Source organism: Carcharhinus amblyrhynchos, chromosome 5 (assembly GCF_965287045.1).
Source record: "Carcharhinus amblyrhynchos chromosome 5, sCarAmb.v2.hapA, whole genome shotgun sequence".
Classification (NCBI taxonomy): domain Eukaryota; kingdom Metazoa; phylum Chordata; class Chondrichthyes; order Carcharhiniformes; family Carcharhinidae; genus Carcharhinus; species Carcharhinus amblyrhynchos.
Window position 1 is genome coordinate 101,717,710 of NC_137328.1, and position 12,655 is coordinate 101,730,364.

Below are 12,655 nucleotides of genomic sequence, written 5' to 3' on the forward strand. Positions count from 1 at the left end.
CCCAGTTTTTGTTTGGCACAAGCATATTAAAATGTTTGTCTATAATTCTTCATCATTCAGGAGGCAAAATAAAATTAATTTCCCACTGCTGTCCTACAGAAAATATTTGAGACTTGCATGTGATGGATGAAAGACTGACTGACATTTTGTACACACTGTCCTCAGCAGTCCCTCAGAATGAGGACGACATCCGCCAGGCTTCATGACTGGATATCCTCACGTGTCACAGCAGGTCAACACTGCAGCAACAGATCTTTGGGCACTGCAGAAAAGACAACTCTGAGGAAAGGGGTTTCTCAAGCCAGGATTTAGTTTTCTTTTCTTCTGTTTTCATTGCCTCTCTCCAGCAGAATTTATGTGGTAATTTTCTGGCACTGCCAACGTGATTCGCTTTGGAGAGACTTCCTCCAACCTACTCATGTCACTCTGACCTCTCTTCAATGGTGCTTTCAGAAATACATTAAAATACGTTTCTGGGTGCCAATGTTTAAATTGTGAGTAAGGGATCTGCTTTGGAAGTCGATTATTTGGTATGCGGATGCAGTAGCCAGATCAGTGGAGCTGTTTTGCACAGCGATGCTGGAGAAACTGACTCCAGTGAGGATGCTGAAGTTTGTTCACTTGTCTTCTTACCTGAGTTTGAGTATCCTGCAGATCAGACACTGCTGATGGAAATGTTCCAGTGCCTGGAAGTGCCTTTTGTAGGTGATCCAAGTCTCACTGCCAGAGAAAATGGATGGTAATGGCAACAGCGCTGTAAACTAAAGCCTTTGTCAAGCCAAGACTGTGTGACTGTGCCAACTCTCTTCACTCTCCAGCTCAGCCTAGTCATGGAACTCATTCGTGACCAACTTTCAAAAGGGGCCATAATTCAGCAGGCTGAAAACCAAGACTAAAGGTGACCCTCCATCATATCCATGACATCCAAAAGGGCTGCTGCTGCACATTGTGATCCACATCGCAAATAACACACTGACCACCTTCAACCTCTTCTACTCCACATGGTCTCTCAGTAAAATCCTTCACCAGCCCTCCCCAGACTCACAGCTCCAGCTTTGTTACTGAAATCGTTCAACACTTCCTTATCCTGGCAGCTACCTCTCTCAAAATGTCACCGAAGAGGAGTTCCAACTTAGAATCAGCTGTGCCATTGCAGCCTTCCAAAAGTAAAGTTTATTTATTAGCCACAAGTAAAGCTTACACTCCAATGAACTTACTGTGAAATGCCCTTGTCACCACAGTCCAGCACCTGTTCAGGTGAACACACCTAACCAGCACGTCTTTCAAAGAGAGGGAGGAAACCGGAGCACCTGGAGGAAACCCATGCAGACACAGGGAGAATGTGCAAAGTCCACACAGTGACCCAAGCCAGGAATCAAGCCCAGGTCCCTAGTGCTGACCACTGTGCCACCCACTGGGGTCTTCAATAACAGACATCTCCATAAGATGAAAAAGGCTTTTGTACCCATACAATATTGGAAACACCTCTTCCTGTAGAGTGTCTTGATGCGATCTACCTAACACAATGATAGGTGGAATTGTATGTAATGTAGATGGAAACATGAAATGGCAAAGAGATATTGATAGATTAAGCAAATGGGCAAAACTGCAGCAAATGGATTTCAATATAGGTAAACATGAGATCATCCATTTTGGCACTAGAAAGGATAGAACAGTGTATTTCTAATGGGAAAAAGCTAGAAACAACAGAGACTTGGGGATCCAGGTACAGAAATCATTAAACTGTCAGGAAGAGTAGGGCACATAATCAAAAAGGCCAACAGAATGCTGACCTTTAGATCGAGAGGATTAGAACACAGTGGGATAGAAGGTATGCTTCAGCTATACAAAGATGTGGAGATGCTGGCGTTGGACTGGGGTAAACACAGTAAGAAGTCTCACAACACCAGGTTAAAGTCCAACTGGTTTATTTGGTAGCAAAAGCCACTAGCTTTCGAAGCGCTGCTCCTTCATCAGGTGAGTTCATCACCTGATCAAGGAGCAGCACTCCAAAAGCTAGTGGCTTTTGCTACCAAATAAACCAGTTGGACTTTAACCTGGTGTTGTGAGACTTCTTACTGTGTCAGCTATACAAAGCCATGGACAGACCACACATTGAGTATTGAGGGTACATCTGGGTATATCTAGGAAAGATCCTGGAAGGACCATAATGTGGGTTTACTAGAATGAGATCTAGACTCCAAAGATAAAATTATGAGGACAGATTACACTGGAATTTCAAAGATTGAGAAATTATTAGTTTAATGTTTTCAAGCTATTATTAAGGAGAACAGATAGTTTCTCCCAGTCTATGCTATTTTTGTTCGCTGAAGAGTCTAGGACTGGGGGCACAGTCTAAAAATTATAGCCCAACCCTTCAGCAGTAAAATTCTCTTCAATAAATGGCACTTGATGTTTGATCAACTGCTGCTTTTAAAACTGAAATAGATGCATTTTCATTAGCCAAATGATATGGAACAAAGTCAGGTACATAGAGTCCAGTCACAGTTAATAATGGTAAAATAGGTTCAAGGAGCTAAATGGCCTACTCTTACTCCTGTGCTCCTAAGTATGACAGCATTGTCTCTGAAACTGGGGCAAGATTTCATACTGAACTTAAATGGATAAGATTATAAAAAAAGAGCAGCTATAGTTCATTTGAGTCATCAAGCCTCTTGTGTCATACAATAAGATCATAGCTGAGTTGGCTGCGGTCTTTACATTCCTGTCTGATTCCCCCATAACCCTTGACTCCCTTGTCAATCAAAAATCTATCTAACTCAGCCCTGAATCTATTCAATGACCCAGCCTCCATTCCTCTCTGGGGATGAGAACGCCAAAGACCAACAACCTTCAGAGAAAGAATTCCTCCTCATCTCCATCTTCATTGTGACGCTTTATTTTTAATCTGTGCCCCTTAACTCTAGATTCCCCATAACCTCCTAGCATCTATTCTGTCATGCCTCTTCAGAATCTTACATGTCAATAAGATTGCCTCTCATTATTTTAAACTGCAATATATATAGGTAGGTCTAACCAGCTCAACCTTGACGCAAGAGACAACCCTTTCATTCCAGAAATTTGGGGTGGGGGGGTCAGGTAGGAACTTGGGGAGGTGAGGTTGCAGTTGAGTGGGGTGCAGGGCAAAGGGGTTAGGTAGAGGTTGTGAGGGTGGGGAGTACCCGTGGGATGGGGTCCCACTTGGCAGATCAGTATGGATCATAATGTAGTTACCCAGAGGTTAGAAGCAGTTTACATTCTTCTGCCCGTTTCTGGGTAACTATTGATGTAATACAGTAATCTTTCAAAGTTTGCAATTTAAGTCACATTTTCATGTCGTTTCCAGCAGAGGGCAATTACCCATCAGAAGTTTGCACTCCCCAAGCAATTGCTGTGCAAACCCTACCTTGTAAATTGGGGGTTTCCCAGCGCATCTTTGAGGTGCCACCTTGCTACACGGTCCTGGTTCTCAGAAGCTGTGGCCCAATCTAATGTGCTGCTCACTGCTCCAGTAGATTCAAACAGTCTCACATTCATTTTCCTTTGAAATTGCTGTGCAAATTCCTACTGCCATCAATGCTGTTTCATATTTTATTCAACTCATATGTTGATAGACAGACAGCTTTTCAATAAATGCCTTGGTTCATTTACATCACTGTATACAAGTGGTAATGAGTTGCAGGCATTGAAGCAGCGATTTAATAAATGTTACTTGCCTTTACTGGAACTCAATCTCATCTTGTACCAATCAGTTACACAGATGCTTTTGCTTTGGCCCATTCTGAAACACAAGCAATGACCCTTATGGAAGGAGCAGGGTTGTGTATTGGTGGCAATGTCTTACATATGTGACAAAGGGCAGAATCATTCACTTCTGCCTGACTGTGGAACATCAAAATGTACAGCTGGTGCTGCAATATCCAGCTGGATCGCAATACACGTCAATATGGTAAAGTCATTGCTAGTCAGCTATGAATCAGCTAACATTACTCCTCCCCTTTTCATTTTCCCCTCAGTGTTGTCCCTTCCATTCTCCTGAAGAGAATGCTACACCAAGCACAGACTCACCGATGGCAGTGAGCTTCCTGTGTTGCCGAGATGGTGTCCACAACTGGCTGCCTCTTCAACCACAAATACATCCGAGTTCACATTCAAAATAGAATGGTATCAAACCACATTTTGTTGATTTGTAAGTTATTTGCAGGTTATGGCATGTTGACAGTGCACCTTTCACCAGATTCTGATGAAGGATACACCCCTGAGACATTGTCATTCTTTTTACTGATTGCAGATACTGCCTGATACTGTCTCAGTGCATAGTCATCACTGTTACATATTTTCAGATTTTCCTTTTCTCGTTCAAATGTCTACATTCTTATACTTTCAATGAGGGTCACTGGAAGGAGACCAAGAACATAAATGTCATTCTCACTCTTAACCCCGATACATTCTCTCTGGCCTTCTGAGTCAAGACGTGGAAATGCCGGTGTTGGACTGGGGTAAACACAGTAAAAAGTCTCACAACACCAGGTTAAAGTCCAACAGGTTTATTTAGTAGCAAAAGCCACAAGCTTTCGGAGTGCTGCCCCTTCATCAGGTGTGTGGGAGTTCTGATCACAAACAGGGCATATAAAGACACAAACTCAATTTACAGAATAATGATTGGAATGTGATTCTTTACAGCTAATCAAGTCTTAAAAGTACAGATAATGTGAGTGGAGAGAACATTAAGCACAGATTAGAGAAATGTGTATTGTCTCCAGACAGGATAGTTAGTGAGATTTTGCAAGCCCAGGCAAGTCATGCGGGTTACAGATAGTGTGACATGAACCCAAGATCCCGGTTGACGCCGTCCTCATGTGTGCAGAACTTGGCTATCAGTTTCTGCTCAGCGACTCTGCACTGCCGTATGTCGTGAAGGCCACCTTGGAGAATACTTATCCGAAGATCAGAGGCTGGATCAGGTTATCTGCCTGATACGGTGCAGGAAAGGATGTCCCGAGACATGGTACATTGGGGAGACTATGCAGACGCTACAACAACGGATGAATGAATACCGCTCGACAATCACCAGGTAAGACTGTTCCCTTCCTGTTGGGAACACTTCAGCGGTCACGGGCATTCGGTCTCTGATCTTCGGGTAAGCGTTCTCCAAGGCAGCCTTCGCCACACATGACAGCGCAGAGTCGCTGAGCAGAAGCTGATAGCCAAGTTCGACACATGAGGACGGCCTCAACCAGGATCTTGGGCTCATGTCACACTATCTGTAACCCCACGACTTGCCTAGACTTGCAAAATCTCACTAACTGTCCTGACTGGAGACAATACATATCTCTTTAACCTGTGCTTAACATTCTCTCCACTCACATTGTCTGTACCTCAAGACTCAATTAGCTGTAAAGAATCGCATTCCAATCATTATTCTGTAAATTGAGTTTGTGTCTTTATATGCCCTGTTTGTGATTAAACTCCCACTCACCTGATGAAGGAGCAGACATCGCCCTGAAAGCTAGTGGCTTTTACTGCCAAATAAACCTGTTGGCCTTCAACCTGGTGTTGTGAGACTTAAGCCCAATTACCTAAACACAGGTAATGAAATCTTGGACTTTCCCCAGGATATGCCACACCAAGTACAGTTAACCAGTGGGTAAAGGGGCAACCACATTGCAGGTGTCTGCAAAGGGATATTGACAGGTTAAGCGAGTGGACAAAAAGTTGGAATATGAAGTAGGAAAATGTGAACATCCATTTTGGCAGAAAGGTCAGAAAAGCGGTACATTATTTAAATAGAGAGAAAGTGCAGAACTCTTGAGATACAGAGGGATCTGTAGGGCCTAGGGAATGAATCATAAAACATTAGTACGCAGTTATAGCAAGTGGTTAGGAAGGCAAATGGAACGTTGGCACTTACTGCAAGGGAATGGAATATAAAAGTTCTATGTACACTTAGTCTCCTTCTTTAAGGAAGGATATACATTCGTGTGAAGCAGTTCAGAGAAGGTCCACTCAACTGACACCTGGGATGGAGGAATGGCTATCTTATGAGGAAAGAGAGGAAGGTTGGGTCTGTATGCACTGAAGTTTAGAAGAAGACATTACCTTACTGAAACATAGAAGATCATGAGAGTGCTTCCCCTTGTGTTTGAAACTAAAACCAGGGGGCACAGTTTAAAAACAAGGGGAGAAGAATTTGTATTCTCTCAGAGGGCCATGAGTCTTTGAAACTCTCTTCCTCAGAGGATGGTGGAGTCAGAGTCATTGAATATTTTTAAGGCAGAGGTAGAGGGAATCTTGGCTAACAAGGGAGTCAAAGGTCACCAGGAGTAGACGGAATGTGGAGTTGAGACCACAGTCCAATCAGCCATCACCTTATTGAATGGAGGAGCAAGCTTGAGGGGCCAAATGGCCTAGTCATGCTCCAAATTCACATGTTCGTTACTTTTATTAATTCATCGTCTGAAGTTTGAAAGAGCTTTTTTCCAGAATTAGCAAAATGTGGTTTTAAAAACATAGAAACATAACACTAAAGCTGCTCGTGAAAATGAGATATGGAAATGTGGAGCCTCGCCCTGGGGGGGATTAAAAACTTTCAATTTTCCTTTCAAAAAGAGATTTCAATTCTTTTATGCTTTGGCCCCCAGGCTTGTGAAAAGTGTAACGGATTAGAAAAATGTGTATTTAAATGTACAAACTCAACCTCAAATGCTAAGTTCTCCCTCAGTGTACCCGAAAAGGTGCCGGAGTGTGGCAACTAGGCGATTTTCACAGTAACTTCATTGCAGTGTTAATGTAAGCCAATTTGTGACACTAACGAACAAACTTAAACCTCAAATCAAGCTGATTTGGTGGGGGCGGGGGGGGACAGTTGATAATTAGAGAATTAGGAAAATTAAGCAATGGAAAGGCTTTTCCCTCAACAATTGAAGAGTTCAGATAACATCGCTGTCATTCTGAACCTGAAGATTTGAAACCTGCCAATTTGGAATGGCCTTTTCTTAATGGGGCACACACACTATCAATTCCTGGTGGCAATGTTATTCAGTTATGGCTAGGCTGCCTCCTATTGATCCGCGATGACTGTCACACCAGAGGGTTAAGGGCTTGGGCAGCCAGTGGGTCAAAAATTAACCGGCTGTTAATTACCAGAAAAATCCACAGTCAACATCCACACATGTTGGAGAACTTTGATCTCCTACGCCCTTATCTCTTGTGCAGTTTGCCCTCCCTCCCTCCTTATCTTCTTCCTGGACTCTGCCTGTAATCAATGTAACCCCTTCAAAGTGACACTGTAATCTTCAAGGCGCCGTAGGAATCGATACATCACATCAGCCCATCTGATAAAAAAACGCACACTCCGCATGAAACTCTTATCTATCACCCCAGGAGCACTATCCTGGATCAGCCTCTTGTTTCAGGCAGCCAGTTCCCCACCCCCCCCCCCCACCTCTCCAAAACAAGGTGCCCAGACCCCCGCAACAGGGGCACAGCAGATGCCAGAAGCCCTCCGTCCCCCACCCCCAACTCACATTAATCCTCTGCTCTGTATGACTGTGAATCGTGGCAACGAATAGAGAACAGATTGCGGCAGATTTTTTCAATGAACGGGTCTGAGAGAGAAGTCCCTAGACTCTCCCGCCCCTCAGCACTGGGAGATCCGGGCAATGCCCAAGGGTCTCGGTGCCCGGACCCAGCCGTTTATACTGTACTGGTGTCCTCTCCGCTGAAACTTTCAACATTAGGCTGAAGTCAAGTTTACACACAAAAAAAAAGCAGTAAAAGATTTCATTCACTCGATACAATCTGCACAGAGAGGCTGATCTTGTGCACTCACTCACCCCTATATTATCCTTTCATCGCAGTTCTGGCACAAGCGCCTGGCTCTCCCCTAAATGTGCTGGAACAGCAGTTCCCCTGCTGCGGGTCCTCAGGAAGCGTTGACTAGAAACAGTTTCCCACCGCCTTTCTGCTCTGTAACTTTCGCCCCAGCCTTTTCCAGCCTCCTGCCAGTTAGTTGCTGGTGGGTTTTCCTTCACCTCCCTTCTTGGTGTTTCAGCAGGGGAGGGAGGGAGGGGGGGGCTGGCTTAGAACAAGCTCACTGCAGCTAATGTGTTCCCCCAAAGACTGCAATGTCCACACACACTTTGAGAACACACACTCCCCACTCTGCTGCCTTCCTGACACGTTTTATCTCTAACTTTCCCACACTCGGATCTCACTATCGCTGTAATAAATCTCCCTGCCTCCTGCCTTGCCTTTGTGTCTTGTTTCTGAACCTTCTCCAAAGCACAGTCTCAGCTCAGAACTCACCGACTCTCCGGGTGCAAGAGGGGCTTTGATCGGTTACTCCAGGTCGATGCCCTCCCTCTCTCTCTCTCGCTGCAGCTGCTTCTTATTTTTAAAAGAATCTAAGCGCTTGAATGAGCACTTCTCAGAGGGCAGTCTCTCTCTCTCTCCCAAACACATGCACCACTGGAGAGGAATCCACTGATGTCACAGCTCCGCCTCCTCTCCCCTCCCCGCCCCCGCCTCCTGGGACACAGGGAGTTCCCAGCCAGGCTGACCTACCCCTAGTCTGAGCTGGTTATGTCTCAGCCTTAGACAGGGTATATATAACATTGGGAAAGATTCAACAAACTTCCCATCCAACAAGTAACACGAGCTCGGAAGCAGCCACACGCAGGCAACTTTTTTTTTTGCAATGCACTTATATAAGTGTGCAATGCCTTAAAGTTTATTTATTAGTGCCAGGAGTAGGCTTATATTAACACTGCAGCGAAGTTACTGTGAAAATCCCCTAGTCGCCACACAGTTCGGGTACACTCAGGGAGAATTTAGCATGGTCAATGCACCTAAGTAGCACGTCTTTCGGACTGTGGGAGGAAACCGGAGCACCCGGAGGAAACCCACGCAGACACAGTGAGAACGTGCAAACTCTACACAGCCACCCAAGACGGGAATCGAAGCAGGGGCCCCTAGTGCTGTGAGGCAGCAGTGCTAACCACTGTGCTAACATGCACTGCTGCCTCACAGTTTCAGGGACCTGGGTTCAATTCCAGCCTGGGGTGCCTGTGTGGAGTTTGCACATTCTCCCCCTATCTGCATGAGTTTCCTCCCACAGTCCAAAGATGTGTCAGTTAGGGAGATTGGCCATACTAAATTGCCCCTTAGGCTAAACAGATTAGCCATGGGAAAGGTTGGCGTTCCAGATTAGAGTGGGGAGAACACCTGGGTAAAATACTCTGTAAGAGACCTGATGGGCCAAATGGTCTCTTTGCACTGTAGTGATTCTATGATTTTCTTATAAGAAAATAGTGCAGCAGAAATGCAAAACATTGAAAGCAAATACTCAATTCCAATATTTTAATGCCTGCTTTCAGTTTATTGACTGCATCTGCAGAGCAGGCATGGACATAAGATCATATTTTTAGATTATGGTGTTTTAGTTTGTACTTAGATCCAGCTAAAGGCTTGCCGAGAAACTATGATTACTTTTTGTCTGTCGCTGCTTGGGGTGGGAGATGATGAACGGGACAGTAAAGACTGACTGACTTTAGAGACATATAAGATAATGAAGGGGCTGGACAGGGTAGAGGCAGAGAGATTATTTCCACTTAGAAAGGAAACAAGAGCTAGAGGGCACAGCCTCAAAATAAGGGGGAGTCAATTTAGAGCAGAGTTGAGGAGGAACTTCTCTCAGAGGGTAGTGAATCTTTGGAATTCTCTGCCCATTGAAGGAGTGGAGGCTACCTCGTTAAATATGTTTAAGTCACAGGTAGACAGATTTCTGATAGAGAAAGGAATTAAGGGTTATGGGGAGAAAGTGGGCAAGTGGAACTGATCCACTTCAGATCAGCCATGATCTTATTAAATGGCAGGGCAGGCTCAAGGGGCTAGATGGCCTACTCCTGCTCCTATTTCTTATGTTCTTATGACTGCTTGTATACGTGACCCGCCAAATCAAACTCTTAAGAGCTATGGAGCTATGGGGCAATTCTGGAACTGCCTGTGTCATATTTGTATAAAAGGTGTAGTTACAATACTGAAACAGGCTATTAGTCCTAATCAGTGCTTGTGATGGTGTTTCATAGAGCCATGGAATGTTTACGGGACAGAAATACCACTTGGTCCATCGTGTCTGTTCCAGCTGGAAAATGAGCCTCCCGCCTAACCCCACTTTTCAGCACTTGGTCTGGAGCTCTGCAGGTCATGGCACTTAAAAAGAATGTCCAGACAACTTTTAAATGAGTTGAGGGTTTCTGCCCCTTCTTTCAGGCAGTGAAATCCAGTGACCAAAAACTGTCTGGGTGAAAAGATGCTCCTCACCTCCCCTGGCATCTATCAACCATTGAAACAGTAGCCCTATGCCCACTTACCTGTCCCATTGCCATAATCCTTTATTCCTTTAACCACCTATCTAACCTATTTTTGATTTGATTTATTATTGTCACCTTATTAGGTTAGACTGAAAAGTATTGTTTCTTACACACCATACAGACAAAACACACAGTTGATCGGGGACAAGGAAAGGAGAGGGTGCAGAATGTAGTGTTATAGTCACAAGTCAGAATTTTACTGCCTTGCCTTCCCAAGGCTCCTAAAATCCCATCCGAGGCCAATGGAGAATGCCGTTCTGTGAACCTTGCCCATCCTGATTCTAGGCAGGCAAGGTGGTAAAATTCCAACATACTCTGGGTGTAGCGAAAGATCAGCTTAATATAAGGTAGATCCATTCAAAAGTCTGATGGCAGCAGGGAAGTAGCTGTTCTTGAGGCAGTTGGTACATGACCTATTCTTCCGTGTTGACAAAGGGCTGGATTTTCCTGGTTGGGTTGCAATCCTGACTTTAGCCTCAAATCCCCAAGCAGGACATTGCTCACTGAGCCAGGCAGCAAACCCTGAGGGTCCCTCAAAATGGAGGCGGTCACTGGAGCATTGGGAACAATTATAAACTCGAGTAGTTCTTCTATAGCTTTGTGTTTGTGAGGTTCAATATCCTGCTCTCTTCTTTCAAATCTCTTGCATTTAATGCTTTATTCAAGGATGTCTTATGGCGCAGTGGCTAGTTTCCCTGCCTCTGAGTCAGATGGTCTGGGTTCAAGTCCCACTCCAGATGTGCTGACCAAAAAAGGTGTCCCAATAATGCAGTCTGGCCTACATGCCACTCCAGATCCACAGCAATGTGGTTAACTTCGAGAAGGCCTCGCAAGCCACTCAGTTCAAGTGCAGTTAGGGATGGGCAATAAATGCTGGCCCAGCCAGCAATGCCCACATCCCATGAATAAATTTTAAAAATCAGTCCATCAAACCTACTCAATAAGATCATGTTTGCTCTGATCGTGGGCTTAATGCCACTTCCTTGCCAGCCCTTCATGGGTGGTACGGAGGCATGCAGCCTCACAGCTCCAGGGACCCAGGTTTGATTCCGAGCTTGGGTCGCTATCTGTGTGGACTTTGCACATTCTCCCCGTATATGCGTGGGTTTCCTCTGGGTGCTCTGGTTTCCTCCCACAGTCTGAAAGACGTGCTGGATAGACGTGGATAGAGGATTGGATGTCTAATAGGAAGCAGAGAGTTGGAATCAATGGGTGCTATTCTGGTTGGCAGTTGGTGACTAGTGGAGTGCCGCAGGGATCGGTGCTGGGGCCTCAACTGTTTACCATTTACATAGATGATCTGGAGGAGGGGGCTGAGTGTAGGGTAACGAAATTTGCTGATGACGCAAAGATGAGTGGAAAAGCAAATTGTGTGGAAGGTGCAGAAAGTCTGCAGAGAGATCTGGATAGGCTGAGCGAGTGGGCGAGGATCTGGCAGATGGAGTATAATGTTAGCAAATGTGAGGTTATCCACTTTGGTAGAAATAATAGTAGGAGGGATTATTATTTAAAAGGTGAAAAGCTGCAGTATGCTACGGTGCAGAGGGACCTGGGGGTCCTTGTGCACGAATCGCAAAAACCCAGTCTGCAGGTGCAGCAAGTGATCAAGAAGGCGAATGGAATGTTGGCCTTTATAGCGAGGGGGATAGAATATAAAAGCAGGGAGGTCTTGTTGCAACTGTACAGGGCACTGGTGAGGCTGCAACTGGAGTACTGTGTGCTGTTTTGGTCGCCGCATTTGCAGAAGGATTTATTGACCTTGGAGGGAGTGCAGAGGAGGTTCACTAGGCTGATACCGGAGATGAGGGGGTTAGCCTGTGAGCAGAGATTGAATAGACTGGGCCTGTACTCGTTGGAGTTTAGAAGCATGAAGAGGGATCTTATAGAGACATATAAGATAATGAAGGGGAAAGATAGGGTGGAGGTAGAGAGATTCTTCCCACTTAGAAAGGATAGCAGGACTAGAGGGCACAGCCTCAAAATAAGGGGGCGCAGTTTAGATTGGAGTTGAGGAGGAACTTCTTCACTCAAAGGGTGGTGAGTGTCTGGAATTCTCTGCCCATTAAAGTGGTGGAGGCTACCTCGCTGAATATATTTAAGTCACGGGTAGATAGGTTTCTGATAGACAAGGGAATTAAGGGTTATGGGGAGAGAGCGGGAAAGTGAAACTGATCCACTTCAGATCAGCCATGATCTTATTGAATGGCGGGGCAGGCTCGAAGGGCTAGATGGCCTACTCCTGCTCCTATTTCTTATGTTCTTATGGTTAGATGCATTGACCC

At 45.2% G+C, this 12,655-nt stretch overlaps 1 protein-coding gene across 2 annotated transcripts in view; it reads right to left on the reverse strand.

The window, feature by feature from the left end:
- The window catches only part of LOC145343241 (LHFPL tetraspan subfamily member 2 protein-like), a 170,400-nt gene extending 161,953 nt beyond the window's left edge, over window positions 1-8,447 (reverse strand). For both annotated transcript variants that reach the window (XR_013886692.1, XM_080189339.1), the window contains exon 1: window positions 8,308-8,447. The gene's annotated coding sequence lies outside the window, so the exon portion shown is untranslated. The remainder of the gene's footprint in view (window positions 1-8,307) is intronic.
- Window positions 8,448-12,655: the final 4,208 nt, after the last annotated feature.